Genomic DNA, 15177 nt, shown 5'->3' with positions numbered 1-15177 from the left:
AAATACTACAGATGGCAGTGTTGCTATGGAAACTAAGGCTAACTGAAATATTTACTTTGGATTGAAGGCTCCTTTCTATATAGCTAAAAATATCTGAAAATAAAGCTTCACGATATCTGCAATAACAATATAGATTTCTTGCTGTCATTGCAAAAGCAAAATTGATTTGAAGATTCTGATGACAAATTCTATTATAAATTATAGAAATATTGCTATTATTAGAGAACGATGTAATATACCGGTACTTCCATCTCCATGGTACTGAGAATAAAAAAAAAATGCAACATATTATTACCGTATGGTTGAACAAGGAACAGCTGTATATAATATTTTTCATGAATTTGCAACTTCAAGATAGACATTGTTCAGGAAGCAAAAGTTTATTCTTCTTTACATACAATAAATAAATCACCAAAGAAAGCATGACTGTGACCAAATATCACCATAAAACATATAACATCATGTAAAGTAATTGAGAAAAAGTACAGGTCAAAGAAAAAAAAACAAAGTTAAAGAAGACTCATGTCTATGTATATGTTATTATACAAGTATATATGTGTGCTCATAAGTTTACATACCCCAGCAGAATTTTTGCTTTCTTGGCCTTTTTTTCAGAGAATATGAACGATAAAACCAAAACTTTTTCTCCACTCATGGTTAGTGGTTGGGTGAAGCCATTTATTGTCAAACTACTGTGTTTTCTCTTTTTAAATCATAATGACAACCCAAATCATCCAGATGACCATGATCAAAAGTGCACATACTCTGGTGATTTGGTCTGATAATATGCCAAGAAGTTGACACAAATGAGTTTGAATGGCTACTAAAAGTAACATCCACACCTGTGACCTGTTTGCTTATAATCATTATGTGTGCATAAAAGCTGAGTGAGTTTCTGGGATCCAGACAGACTCTTGCATCTTTCATCCAGCCACTGATGTTTCTGGTTTGTGAGTTATGGGGAAAGCAAAAAATTTTTTAACAGATCTATGAGAAAAGGTAGTTGAACTGTATAAATCAGGAAAGAGATACAAAAAGATATACAAGGAATTGATAATGCCAGTCAGCAGCATTCAAACTGTGATTACCACATAGAAAATCACGGGCTCTGTAAAGACAAACCCAAGGTCAGGTAGACCAACAAAAATTTCATCCATAGCTGCCAAGAAAATTGTTCAGGATGCAAAGAAAAACTCACAAATAACATCAGCTGAAGTACTGGACTCTGAAAACTAGCGGTGTGGCTGTTGCAAGATGCACAATAACAAGGCACATAAAGAAAAATGGGTTGCATGGTCGAGTCACCAGAAGAAAGCCCTAACTGTGCAAATACCACAAAGCATCTCACCTACAATACGCAAAAGAGCACAGAGACAAGCCTCAAAACTTCTGGAACAAGGTAATTTGGAGTGATGAGACCAAATTGAACTTTTTGGCCACAATCATAAACATTACATTTGGATAGAGGTCAACAAGGCCTATGATGTAAGGAACACCATTCTTACTGTAAAGTATGGAGGTGAGTCACTGATGTTTTAGGGATGTGCGAGCTACAAAGGCACAGGAAACGTGGTCAAAGTTGAAGGAAAGATGAAAGCAGCGCATTATACACAAATCCGGAAGGCAAATCTGCAATCATCAGGCCTGAAGCTGTGCATGGGAAGTACTTGGACATGACAACGATCCAAAACACAAAGCCAAGTCGAGCTGTCATTGGCTACAGTAGAATAAAATGAAGGTTCTGATGTGGCCATTTCAGTCTCCTGACCTCAATATCATTGAGTCACTCTGGGGAGATCTCAAGCGTGCAATTCATGCTAGACAGCCCAGGAGACTTTTTGCCAAGACGACTGGGCAGCTTTACCATGTGAGAAAATAAAGAACCTTATCCACAACTGCCACAAAAGACTTCAAGCTGTCATTGATGTTAGAGGGGGAAATACATGGTATTGAGAAATGGAGTATGTAAACTTTTGATCAGGGTCATTTTGATGTTTTGGATTGTCATTCTGACTTAAAAAGAGAAAACACAGTAGTTTGACAATAAATGGCTTCACCCAACCACTAACCATGAGTGGAGAAAAATTGTTGGTGTTGTCATTCATATTTTCTGAGAAAAGGCCAAGAAAGCAAAAATTCTGCCTGGGTATGCAAACTTTTGAGCAAAAGTGTATATTTACAGTATGACATCAGGGTCTTATATGATTATGCAAATGCAGAAAGTATACAGTAAATAGTAAGCGGCCGAAACAGCTTCAGTACATAGTAACCATGCCTCAACAATGACAGCTGACTTTGTACTGATGCACTGATCAGCTGGCTGTCATTGCTGGGTCATGGTTACAGCTATGACTTGATATACACTGAGCATTGACTAAAGTTATGGCACCCGTGCTTACATGACTGAAAACCAGAGGCTGCCGGGAGGAATAAAATTAATTTCCTTCAGGTAGCAGGCTTTCAGAGTGGACACTGGGCAGTGGCAGAACTCTATTAACCTGCAGGTTCAAACCATATCTGCAGAATAATAGGGTTTTTCACATGACAGATTTCCTTTTAGACATTGGTGTTTCAAAGTCAATACGCTAGCAACTCAACCACTACTCTGTCCTCTGTGAGATGGGTGAATATATTCTGGTGGAATTGAATTCTATTTGAATATTACAAAAATCCACATTTGCCAAAATGACTTGAAATCATGACTTCATGACCTTTCTTGCACTTACACAGAACTTTCCCAGGGCTGAACTAAGTAAGAAGCCCCAGTCTATCATGAGTAGCCAAGAGATTTCAGTACTCACAGTGCTAATTAGAACGTGCATAAAGTACTAGACATGTAATGATACAGAAAAGATAGATATATATATATATATCTTTGTAACTTGCTAGCCAGTAGACAGAAAAATGTTTAGAATTGAGAGTCCTCAGTGGTTGATACCTTCTAGTGGCCAACTGAAAAGATGGCAACACATTGCAAGCTTTTGAGATTGCTCAGGTCTCTTCATCAGGCTAGACTAACACAACATCTATTGCATTATTTCCGTGCTGTTTTGTGTATAAATGTGATTCTTCAGATTTTGTATTAGTCTAGCCTGATGAAGAGACCTGAGTAGTCTCTATAGCTTGCAATGTGTTACCATCTTCTTAGTTAGCCATTAAAAGGTATCAACTAGAGTTGAGTGAAACAGGTCGGTCAAATTCAAAAATAGCCGACTTTAGCTAAAGTCGGGTTTCGCCGATCGAAACCCGACCATAGCGTGAGGTCGGCCATGAGGTTGCCGATCAGAGCGCCAAAGCCGTATTTTAAATAATGCTTCCAGCGTCTTTTCTCAGCCAATGAAGGTGGACGCACAATGTGGGCAACGCGATGACATGGACAGCGGCCACCAAAATCTCAGAGAAGGGCATTGAAGTGATTGGCTGGCTTTGTGTGGCGTCACAGAGTGTATAAAAGGCTGTGACCGCCGACTGCCATCTTACTTCTGCCGATCTTAGAATAGAGAGAGGTGCTGCTGCTGATTCTGAACAGGGAGAGCGTTAGGCAGGGAAGAAGAAAAAAACTGCTTCTGCTGATAGCGCTTTTCACTGTACAGTTAGTGTGCAGTGAAGGGGAGGATTTTTGTTGTGTGCAGCAGCGCAGGTGGTGATTAGGCTGCCTTTTAAGGCTACCTGCTAGATGCATTTCTGTGTGCACACTGCTGTTCAAACTGCTTTTTTCAAAGCACTCCAACTTTTATTATTTTGTCCTGGTGAGTTACTGAGCGTTCATTTTTTCACACACCGTATAGTGGTGTACGCTCCTCACACACTAATGTGTACCGGCTGGTATCACGGACAAATAGACGGAGATTGACAATTTTCCATACAGACACCGTATAGCGGTGTACGCTCCTCACACACTACTGTGTACCGTCTTGTATCACAGACAAATAGAAGCTATCTGTGTGTGACTCTGGAAAAAAAGCCGAGGAGTTTTTCCATTTTTCCAGACCTACACCTTAGAGCGCTGTCCGTTTTTCAAACAGTTTCGTATATCTGCTGTTTGATAACGGTCAAAACTAGACAGAGACAGCGTGTGTCAGTCCCTATACAAATAGACAGAGATTGACAATTTTCTATACAGACACCGTATAGTAGTGTACGCTCCTCACACACTACTGTGTTCCGCCTTGCTTCACAGACAAATAGAAGCTATACAGATACTCAGGACTCAGGAAAAAAAAGCTGAGGAGTTTTTCCATTTTTCCAGACAAACACCTTAGCATGCTGTCTGCTTTTGAAACAGTTTCGTATATCTGCTGTTTGATAATGGTCAAAACTAGACAGAGACTGCGTGTGTCAGTAACTATACAAATAGACGTAAATTGACAGTTTTCCATACAGACACCGTATAGCGGTGTACGCTCCTCACACACTACCATGTACCGCATTGAATCACGGACAAATAGAAGCTATCTGTGTGTGACTCTGGAAAAAAAGCCGAGGAGTTTTTCCATTTTTCCAGACCTACACCTTAGAGTGCTGTCCGCTTTTCAAACAGTTTCGTATATCTGCTGTTTGATAACGGTCAAAACTAGGCAGAGACAGCGTGTGTCAGTCCCTATACAAATAGACAGGGATTGACAATTTTCCATACAGACACCGTATAGTGGGGTACGCTCCTCACACACTACCGTGTTCCGCCTTGTATCACGGACAAATAGAAGCTATCTGTGTGTGACTCTGGAAAAAAAGCCGAGGAGTTTTTCCATTTTTCCAGACCTACACCTTAGAGTGCTGTCCGCATTTCAAACAGTTTCGTATATCTACTGTTTGATAACGGTCAAAACTAGACAGAGACAGCGTGTGTCAGTCCGTATATAAATAGACGGAGATTGAGAACTTTCCATACAGACACCGTATAGAGCTGTCCGATTCTCAAACAGTATTGTTTATCTTCCGCTAGCATTACAGTTACATCTATACAGAGTCAGCGTGTGTGTGTGACACTCTGTAAATAAATATACAGAGATTGTTATTTACACAAAAAACGTATACAGCTGTACACTTCTGATACTGTTTCGTATATCTGCTTGTTGGATTACGGTCCAATACATACTGTGAGAACGTCTGTGACTAACAAAATATATACGTAGATTTAATTTTTTTAATACACCTTACACAGCTGGATGCTTCCCATACAGTATCATGTCTCTGTTGGTATTTTTGGTACATTTTCCCAAACATGAGGAAGTATGGTGGAATAGTCCGTGGCCGTGGGCATGGGGGCGCAGCTTGTACTGATGTGGTGGTGATTCGGCTGGTTCTGGCAAAAGCACAATAGCAGCTAAGGCAGGAAGTGTTGAGCATGCGTCATTGTCTGGCCCAAGAAGGCCTGCAAGGTTGCCTTTTCTTGGAGTAGGAAAACCGCTTTTAAAGCCGGAGCATCAGGAACAGGTTTTTAGCGTACATTGCCGAAACAGCCACCAGCTCTATTGCCTCCTCTTCTTAACGTTCGAAACCTGCAAGCATGGAGTCGTCAGTGCAGGGTTCTGGTCAGGAAAAACACCTATCCTTGTGTCCTTCACCCCCACCAAAAGTTAAGGATGCGGCAGCCCACACTTCAGATTACTCTATGGAGCTCTTTTCACATACCATGCTTGGGTTATCCAGTCAAATCCAGAATTCTCCAGTCCAAGATGAATCTGACATAGAGTGCACTGATGCACAGCCACTGCTAGATGATTCTGCAGGTACATCGACCCAGAGCACTACTTTGCCCTCGCAGTCTATTGAGCCAGAATCTGACCCTGATGAAACTAAGGTGCCCTTTCCCGCATACTATGCCACCTTACATGGTGACACAGAGGAAGGTAAAGAGGAAGGTGCAGATGACTTTGAAGAGGAGGTGATGGATGACCCAGTTCTTGACCAGGATTGGCATCCATTGGGGGAGGTGGGTGACACTGGCAATAGTTCAGATAAGGAGAAGGATCCGCAGCAGGCATTGACATCGCAGCAGCGGTTATCTGGCAGGCCCGTATCTGTCCAAAAACGTGGAACAAAAACTAAAAGAGTTGCAGGACAGCTTGGCCAGACAGTCAACTTAGCACAGCGTGCAAGGCCAGAAAATGTATACCATAGTAGGAAGAGTGCAGTGTGGCACTTCTTTCTCCAAAGTCCTACTGACGAGGCAAAGGTTACCTGTAAGAAGTGCGGAAGGACATTTAGCCGAGGTAAACAACTCAGAAATTTGAATACCAGTTGCATGCTTAGACATTTAATCAACATGCACTTGCAAGCGTGGACGGACTACAAAACCTCAGGTAGCACATGTGCACCTGCTCCGACTGAAGGTAGCCAGCAACGCTCCATCACTTCCCCCACTGTAAGACCACCGCCACCATTAAGCACACCACCAGCACTAAATGTGGAGGTGTCGTCGCAAAGCACTCAGGGTTTTGCAATGAAACACTGAATCTAGGCCATGACCACCAATGCCTATGTCCAAAAATACTTGGCACTCAAAAATGAAGAAGCAGTATATTCTTTATTTAGCATCCAGACAAAAATAGACTCATATCGTATGAACGTTTTTGGTCCAACAACGGACCGTCATCAGAAAGGTTTTTCTGGATTCCTCCTGTGGGCACTAAGCGCTGTATCTGTTGCAGAGCCTGCACTCCTAGCGCTGTTAACCCATTCCTGTAGCCCAGCTTTATCCAGTCACATTAATTTAACTCCAACCAGAGAGACTCATGCTCCAGTCTCTATATAATACTAGCAGAATAGACTTTGCCACCACCTAAGGATATCTATTACCCTATCTGTATCTTTTGCAGTTTTCTACCAAAAGAAATCAAAAAAACCTTTCTGATGGAGGTCCTTTGTTGGACCGAAAACATTCATACGATATGAGTCTATTTTTGTCTGGATGTTAAATAAAGAATATACTGCTTCTTCATTTTTGAGTGCCTAGTATTTTTGTACATATTTATGGGTTGGAAACCTTACTTGAGCACCGAACAACCTTCCTTTTTCTCTGGAGTGCCGTGTTCTTTTGCCTATCACCACCAATACCATCACCAACCCCCTCTCACTCCGTTCGGTCCACTGCTACTTCCCCCATATGCAGCTCTCCAGTCCAGCTCACCCTACCAGACACTCTGAGTAGGACAAGAAAGCACTCATCCTCTCATCCGTGTACACTTTGTTTGAACGCCTGCATTGCCAAACTAATCTCATTAGAGATTATGTCATACCGTTTGGTTGAAGGTGAAGCTTTCCACGACCTCAAGGACTACGCTGTCCCACGCTAAGACCTACCCAGTCGGCACTTCTTTTCTCAAAAAGCCATCCCTGCCCTCCACCAGCATGTGAAAGACCGCATTGTCCATGCACTAAAATAGTCAGTTCAGTGAGTGGAAAGGTGCACCTCACAACAGATGCATGGACCAGTAGACATGGCCAGGGTCGTTTCGGGTCCATCACTCTGCACTGGGTTAATGTGGTGGATGCAGGCTCCACTGGGGACAGCAGCGGTGGAACAGTGCTGCCTAGCCCACAGTATAGGAAACAGTTGGCTGTAGGCTTTCGATCCTCCTCCTCCTCTATCAGCAAAAGCTCGTCCACAGAGCACAGTCGCACGAGCTCTCCATCTGCAGCTGGCAGTGTTGCACACGAGGTGTCCCACTATTGAACAGCTAGTGGTAAGCATCAGCAGGCTGTGTTAAAGATGATGTCTTTGGGTGACAACAAACACACTGCGGAGGTACTGGCCGACTACTTGCAGTGACAAACTGAGTCATGGCTGATCAGTCTACATCTTGAGGCAGGCAAGGTAGTCAGTGACAACGGCCGTAATTTTGTGGCAGCCATAGTCCATGCAAAACTCACACACATACCTTGCCTGGCTCACACTTTGAACCTGGTGGTGCAGTGCTTCTTAAACAATTATCCGGAGTTAACATCCCTGCTCCATAAGCTGCGAAGACTGTGCTCACACATCCGTCACTCAAACATCCACTCCAGTCGTATGCAGAAGCTGCAGTGATTGCTCCGCCTCCCCAAGCACCGCCTAATCATAGACGTTGCAACAAGGTGGATCTCCACCCTGCACATGTGTTGTGAGTTCATTTTCCCCTTCACTACTGAGGCCCGAGGAACTCCCTCTTCTGGTAAAGAAAGGTAGTGAGCCTGATTATCAAACACCTGAGTCTGATGATGATGACTGGCTGAGTGGAGTTACTGACTGGATATAAGGCTGCCAATGCCCTTCTGCCCTGCGGGTGATTTCTCTGTGGGATCCTTGGAGACCAGTCTGAATTCCTGCTCCTCTAAAGCTAAGTTTTCTGCTTGGCTTTTTGCATTTGTGCTTAGACTTTGTTTTGCTTTGTTTTTCTGGATTTCTGCCATTCCCTGCTGGGGTGTGCTGAATTCCTTTAGCTCTGTCTTCTGAAAATACCTGAGTGCTGATTTAGTTTTTGAAGCCTAGCTGCTTCAGGGTCTTTTTCATATCATCTTGTTGGCTTATGTCTTTGATAGGGTTTTGGCAGATTGCAGACAGCAACCTTCCTTTCCTGTTCTGTTTAGCTAGCTTGGGCCCCATCATTTGCTCAGCCTATCTTTCTATCTGTGTTTTTTCATCTTGCTTCACCGTCATTATATGTTGGGGGCTGCCTTTTACTTTGGGGTCTGCTCTGGGGCAGTTTAGATTTCCTTTTCTGTCTTTAGGCTATTTAGCGCTCTGGCTGTGATCGAGGGGTCTAGGGCATCGTAGGAACTCCCCACGGCTACTGCTAGTTGTGTTGATAGATTCAGGGGTCTGCAATCTGATAGTTGCCAACTTCTCTGGTTTTCTGGACGTAGCTTCTATTTTTGTGTCTGCCTCCTACGGTGACTCAATCATAACAGAATCACCCGCCATACCGCAGATCCTAGGGTACTCTATAGCAGGAAAGAATTGTATAAAAAAAAAAAAGTGTGTATATTTTTTCCTCTATATCTCTGAGGCCGTAGGGGGAATTTTTTTTTTCTCTCAATGGAGATAAAGCAATTGTCTGATCGTGCGGAGCAGCTCGCTGCGGAAGTGCGGGGAATTTCCGCCTACCTTGCTCATTCACATGCTGCTGAACCAAAGATTCCTACACCTGATGTATTTTTTGGGGATCGGTCTAAATTTTTGAATTTCAAAAATAATTGTAAATTATTTTTTGCCTTAAAGCCTAACTTGTCAGGGAGCTCCGTGCAGCAGGTTAAAATTGTCATCTCTTTGCTGCGTGGCGATCCCCAGGATTGGGCGTTTTCTTTGAAACCAGATGATCCTATTCTGACTAATTTGAACGCATTTTTTCAGGCCTTGGGGTTGCTGTATGACGAACCTAATGCCATTGCTCAGGCTGAAAAGACCCTGCTGGCATTGAACCAGGGTCGTGAGTCTGCAGAATTGTACTGTCAAAAATTCCGAAAGTGGGCAGTACTTACTATCTGGAATGATAATGCCTTGGCTGCTCTCTTTCGGAAGGGGTTGTCAGAAGCCGTAAAAGATACTATGGTGGGATTTCCTGTTCCCTCTGGTCTTGACGATTCTATGTCATTAGCCATTCAGGTTGATCGGCGTTTGCGCGAACGCAAAGCTGCACGAGAGGTGTTGCCACCTGTTGAACAAATGTCTGAATCTATGCAAAGTGATAGATTTTTTTCCAGAGAGCAGCGTCAGGAGTTCAGAAGGCGTAATAAGTTGTGTTTTTTCTGTGGAGATGCCTCGCATATTATTTCTGTCTGTCCTAAACGAGAGAAACGCTTTGCACACACGTTTTCTGTTGGTGGTGATCAACCTAAGTTTCTTCTGGCTATTACTCTGATCTGCTCCCTGTCCACATTTTCCGCCAAGGCTTTTGTGGATTCGGGAGCAGCCCTAAACCTAATGGACTTGGATTTTGCTAAACGTTGTGGATTTCCGATGACACCTCTGCAGACGCCTATCCCTTTGAGGGGGATTGATGCTACTCCTTTGGCTAAAAATAAACCTGTTTTGGACCCAGGTGGTAATGCGGGTCACCCCAGACCATCAAGAAAATTGCAGATTTTTGGTGTTGCATAATCTGCATGATACTATTGTTCTGGGGTTTCCCTGGTAACAATTTCATAATCCAGTTTTGGATTGGAAATCTGTGTCTGTGGTGAGTTGGGGTTGTCGGTGTGCCTTTAGTGAGGCTCCGGTGTTTTCCACCTGTCCTCAGTCGCATGATGTTCCTGATTATTTGGCGGACTTTTATGATGTATTTAGTGAGAATGAGTCTGCGTCTCTGCCTCCTCATAGGAGTTATGACTGTGCAATTGAACTGAGCCCGGGGTGTAAATTTCCCAAGGGTCGGCTCTTCAATTTATCTGTACCCGAGCACGAGGCTATGCGATCCTATATTAAGGAGGCGTTGGAGAAGGGTCATATTAGACCATCCTCGTCACCCTTAGGTGCCGGTTTTTTTTTGTAGCCAAAAAGGATGGATCATTAAGACCTTGTATTGATTATTGTGCCCTCAACAAAATTACTGTTAAATATCAGTATCCGTTACCCCTAGTGTTGAGCATTCCGATACCGCAAGTATCGGGTATCGGCCGATATTAGCGGTATCGGAATTCCGATACTGACTTACGATACTTTTGTCATATCGGATACCGGAATCGGAAGTTCCCATCATGCTATGAGCCTGCTTGCTTTGATTAAGCCAATGGGAATCCTCCGAAGTGTGGGCACATCCTGTTAGGCATGTAGGCATGTTAACTATTGGCATGGCTGTGATTGGCTGCCGAAATGATGTCATGATGCACTATAAAAGCCACCGCAGCCACCATTTCTGGTTCACTCTGCTGTGAATTCAGTTAGGGACAGGCTGCTGTAGAAGACTGTGAGGGACAGTTAGAAATAGCGATTCCACCAAACATCTAGTGCTTTACCCAGGCTACATAAACCACCACTGTAGCCTTCTTTGCCCTAGCAGCAGTGTTCACAGCTGTCTGCAAGGGCTGTGTGAGTGCAGCTTACGCTGTGGAGTGGGTCCTGCAGCCACATCAGGCTGTAGGCCACCCAGTGTGATCACTGCTGCCTCATACATCTTTTAATTTTTGAGCTGCATTTTTTACATAATTTCAATCTAGTGTGCTTCCATCCGTATCCATATACGTTGGTTGCAAACACTAGTAGTAGACAGCGGAGCCTTTCTGCAGCCTTTCAGTGCTAGTGTCCACTTTGCTGCACTGTTCACGGCTGTCTGAGAGGTCTCTGACTGTGTGTGAGTGCAGCTCACGCTGAGTAGTGTGTCCTGCAGCTACGTCTGGTTGTAGGACGCTCAGCGTGCGTCAGTGCCTCACACATATTTTTATTTGAGTGCAGCTCATTTTTTCTTCTATTAGTGTGCATCCATCCGTCTCCATCTACGGTGGTTGCAAACACTATATAGGAGTACACAGCGGAGCCTTTCTGCAGCCTGTCAGTGCCAGTGCCCACTTAGCTGCACTGTTCACGGCTGTCTGAGAGGTCTCTGACTGTGTGTGAGTGCAGCTCACGCTGAGTAGAGTGTCCTGCAGCTACGTCTGGTTGTAGGACGCTCAACGTGCGTCACTGCCTCACACATATTTGTCTTTGAGTGCTGCTCATTTTTTCTTCTCCTATTAGTGTGCATCCATCCGTATCCATCAACATTGGTTGGTTGCAAACACTATATAGGAGCCAGATTAGTATTACCCAATTTTTTTGGAGCCTCATCTTTTGCATTGTAGGTTACCTGCCTGCATTGTAATAGCTCCAAAAAGTTGGTGATACTATCAGTTTCAATTCTTTGTTCACATACTTTGAGCTTGTTTCCAACAAAGAAACAACAAAAAAAGTTCACCAAACACTTCATTTGGAACTTGTGTAGGCCACATCAGCTCCTATTAAAGTGTACCTGTAACCAGCTGTTCAGGAATAAGCACACTAAGGCCCCCCTTTGTACTTTTCTGCCTATCTTAAGCAGTCTGGCAAGATGAAGAAGGCAGAGAGTAAGGCGCGTGGGCGTGGGCGTGAGCGTGGAGTTTCAGCAGGGAGAGGACGTGGGGATTCTGCAGGGAGAGGACATGGGGATTCTGCAGGTAGAGGACGTGGGGATTCTGGGCCTGCTGCGGGCACCAGTGGATCAGCATCCCCCAGTTTTAGCAGGCAACAGTCCTTTAAGCGCAGCTTTGTAGGACCTCAACGTACCCCACTGCTGCGGGAGGAACAAATTGAAGCCGTTGTCGGATGGATGGCAGCTAACGCATCGACTTCAATTACTTCCACAGCCTCTCAGGACCAGAGCACCGAAGAGCAACCATCTGTCTCTTCACCACCTGCCAAAGTGCCCAGGCAGTCAGAGAGACATGGACAGGAGCCATCACAGTCTCTACTTCTGTTCTCGGAATCTGTTGGCTTGGAAAGAGGGGGCCAGCCAAGCAGCATTCCTGAATGTGAAAAAGAGGGAGTATACAGTGATGCGCAACTTCTTTGTCCCTCTGAATCTGAAGAGGCGAGTGGGCCAGTGCCTATGGTCAGCACACCTCAGTATGCATCAGATGATGACGAGACTCAGTTGCCACTTTCTGGTGCGTACGGTGCTGGCCAGACAACCCCGGAGAAGCAGCTGTTTGAAGAGGGGAGGGAAGATGATGAGGTCCTTGACCCATCATGGCGTGAGGAACAGGAAGGTGGTGGGAGCAGCTCGGAGGAAGAGATTCCCCTACCGGCCAAAACAGGAGGCAGAGGGAGGGGGAAGACTTGGTTGCCTGTACCCTCCACTTCGGCACCCGTTAGGAGCATTCCTCATTCCAAAGGCAAAACGGGCGCTCCCAAGACTTGCAGTGCGTGGTCCTTTTTTGACACAGTTGCAGATGACATTTGCTTTGTCAAATGCAAGCTGTGTCATCAGAAAGTCAAAAGAGGGAGAAATGTCAGCAACCTCAATACCACAAATATGTGGAAACATGTGCGCACCAAGCACGAGTTGGAGTTGCAGAGACACCCTGAAGACGTAGGCCAACGTACAGCACCACCTACCACCTCTTCAGTTCGTGTTGGGGCCTCTTCCTCCAGCTCACACACTGCTGGTTCGGCTTCCTCACAGGATCGCCAAGGAAGAACCTCTGCCACTGTTGTCCGGAGACCCTGTCAGATTCCACCCATAGCAGCACGTTCCCATCCATCACAGCCATAGGTAGCACAGGCATGGGATAAAAGGCGCCCTTACTCGGCAAACCATCCCCGAGCACAGTCTCTGAATGCTGGCATTGCCAAACTTCTGGCAGTTGAAATGCTGTCATTCAGGCTGGTGGACACTGACACCTTCCGGGACTTAATGGCATTGGCAGTCCCCCAATACAACGTGCCCAGCCGCTTTTATTTCAGCAGGCGAGCCGTCCCTGCCCTGCAGAAACATGGTGAGGGCAAAATAAAACATGCGCTACTAAACGCCGTTAGTAGCAAGGTCCACCTGACCACCGATGCGTGGACCAGTAACCATGGACAGGGACGATACCTTTCCCTCACTGCCCACTGGGTCAATGTTGTGGAGCCGGGTACAGATCTGGAGAGTGGCGCTGTACGTGTTCTTCCAACGCCACGGATTGCAGGACTCCAGTCTGTACACATAGACTCCTCCTCCTACTCAAGTTCCTTAGAATTAGCAGAGCAGGAGCCTGTTACGACCGATATGAGCACAGCCGTGGCCAAACGTCAACAGGCTGTACTCAAATTAATTTCTTTGGGGAATCGAAGCCACACAGCGCAGGAGCTCTGGAATGCTATCAAGCAGGAGAGCGATGTGTGGTTTGGGCCAGCGAATCTCCAGCCGGGCTTGGTAGTGTGTGACAATGGCCGAAATCTGGTGGCAGCTCTTGGCCTAGGCAACCTCACACACATCCCATGTCTGGCACATGTGCTTAACTTGGTCGTGCAGAGCTTTCTGAGGGACTATCCGGATCTTGATGCACTGTTGCACAAGGTCCGCATAGAGTGCGCTCACTTGCTGCGTTTCAGCACGGCAAGATCGCGCCTCGCTGCTCTGCAGCGACGATTTGGCCTTCCGGAACATCGCATCATATGTGACCTACCCACCCGGTGGAATTCAACATTACATACTGTATGTTGGAGCGGTTGTGTGAGCAGCAGGCAGCAGTCATGGAGTACCAGCTGCATCAGGCGCAAACAAGTCGCACTGTGTGCCGTTCACACTTCAGCACCATTGAGTGGGCCTCTATGAAGGACATCTGCCTCGTTTTGCGTGCCTTCGATGAATCCACGCGGATGGCGAGTGCAGATGATGCACTAGTCAGCATGACTGTCCCCCTTATCTGCCTGCTTCAACAAACACTGCAAGCACTAAGGGATGAGGTTTCGGAAGAGGTGGAGGATGAGGAGTCCCAAATGCCATCTGCTTCTGGACAGTCTGCGCTACATGTTTCCTCACAAAGGCCTAGGCAGGGGACACTTTGTGAGGAGGATGAGGAGGAGTCGATGGAGGAGGAAGACATCTCTCCAGAGGAGGGAGGTACACAAACCTATACTCAGTATGTACAGCGAGGGTGGGGTGATGCAGAGCAGGCCGAGGTCACGCCTCAAACAGGGAACAGCGGTTCTTTGGCAGTTGGGAGTCTGCAGCACATGGTTGATTTCATGCTGCAGTGCCTGAGAAACGACCGCCGCATCGCCCACATTCTCGTCTCGGCTGATTATTGGGTGTACACCCTCCTAGATCCTCGCTACCGGGACAGCGTACAAAGGCTGATACCAACGTTGAACCGGGAGCGTAAACTGCGGGAGTACGAAGAGTCACTGGTGCAGTCCATAATGTTTTCCATTCCACCCGACAGCATTGTTGCTAGTGCTTTACAAAGCAGCTCTGTGCGTCGAGGCAGTGGAGGAAACTCTGCACAAAGAGGGAGCAGAGGCAGCGCCGCAGCACAAGGCAAGACCACTATGGCCCAAATGTGGCAAAGTTTTGTGTGTCCACCACAATTGTCTACACCATCAGCGACGCCTCGAGTCAGCAGGAGGCAACGCTTCCGTCAGATGGTGTCAGACTACATGTCTTGCCCTGTCGCTGTACTCCCAGATGGCTCTTCCCCCTTCAAGTTTTGGGTCTCTAAGCTGGATACATGGCCAGAGCTTAGCCAGTATGCATTGGAGGT

This window comes from Dendrobates tinctorius, unplaced genomic scaffold (genome assembly GCF_039654945.1).
Source record: "Dendrobates tinctorius isolate UK_male_01 unplaced genomic scaffold, ASM3965494v1 ptg000060l, whole genome shotgun sequence".
NCBI lineage: Eukaryota > Metazoa > Chordata > Amphibia > Anura > Dendrobatidae > Dendrobates > Dendrobates tinctorius.
The sequence above is the reverse complement of the archived record's forward strand: the minus strand, read 5'-3'. Positions refer to the sequence as shown.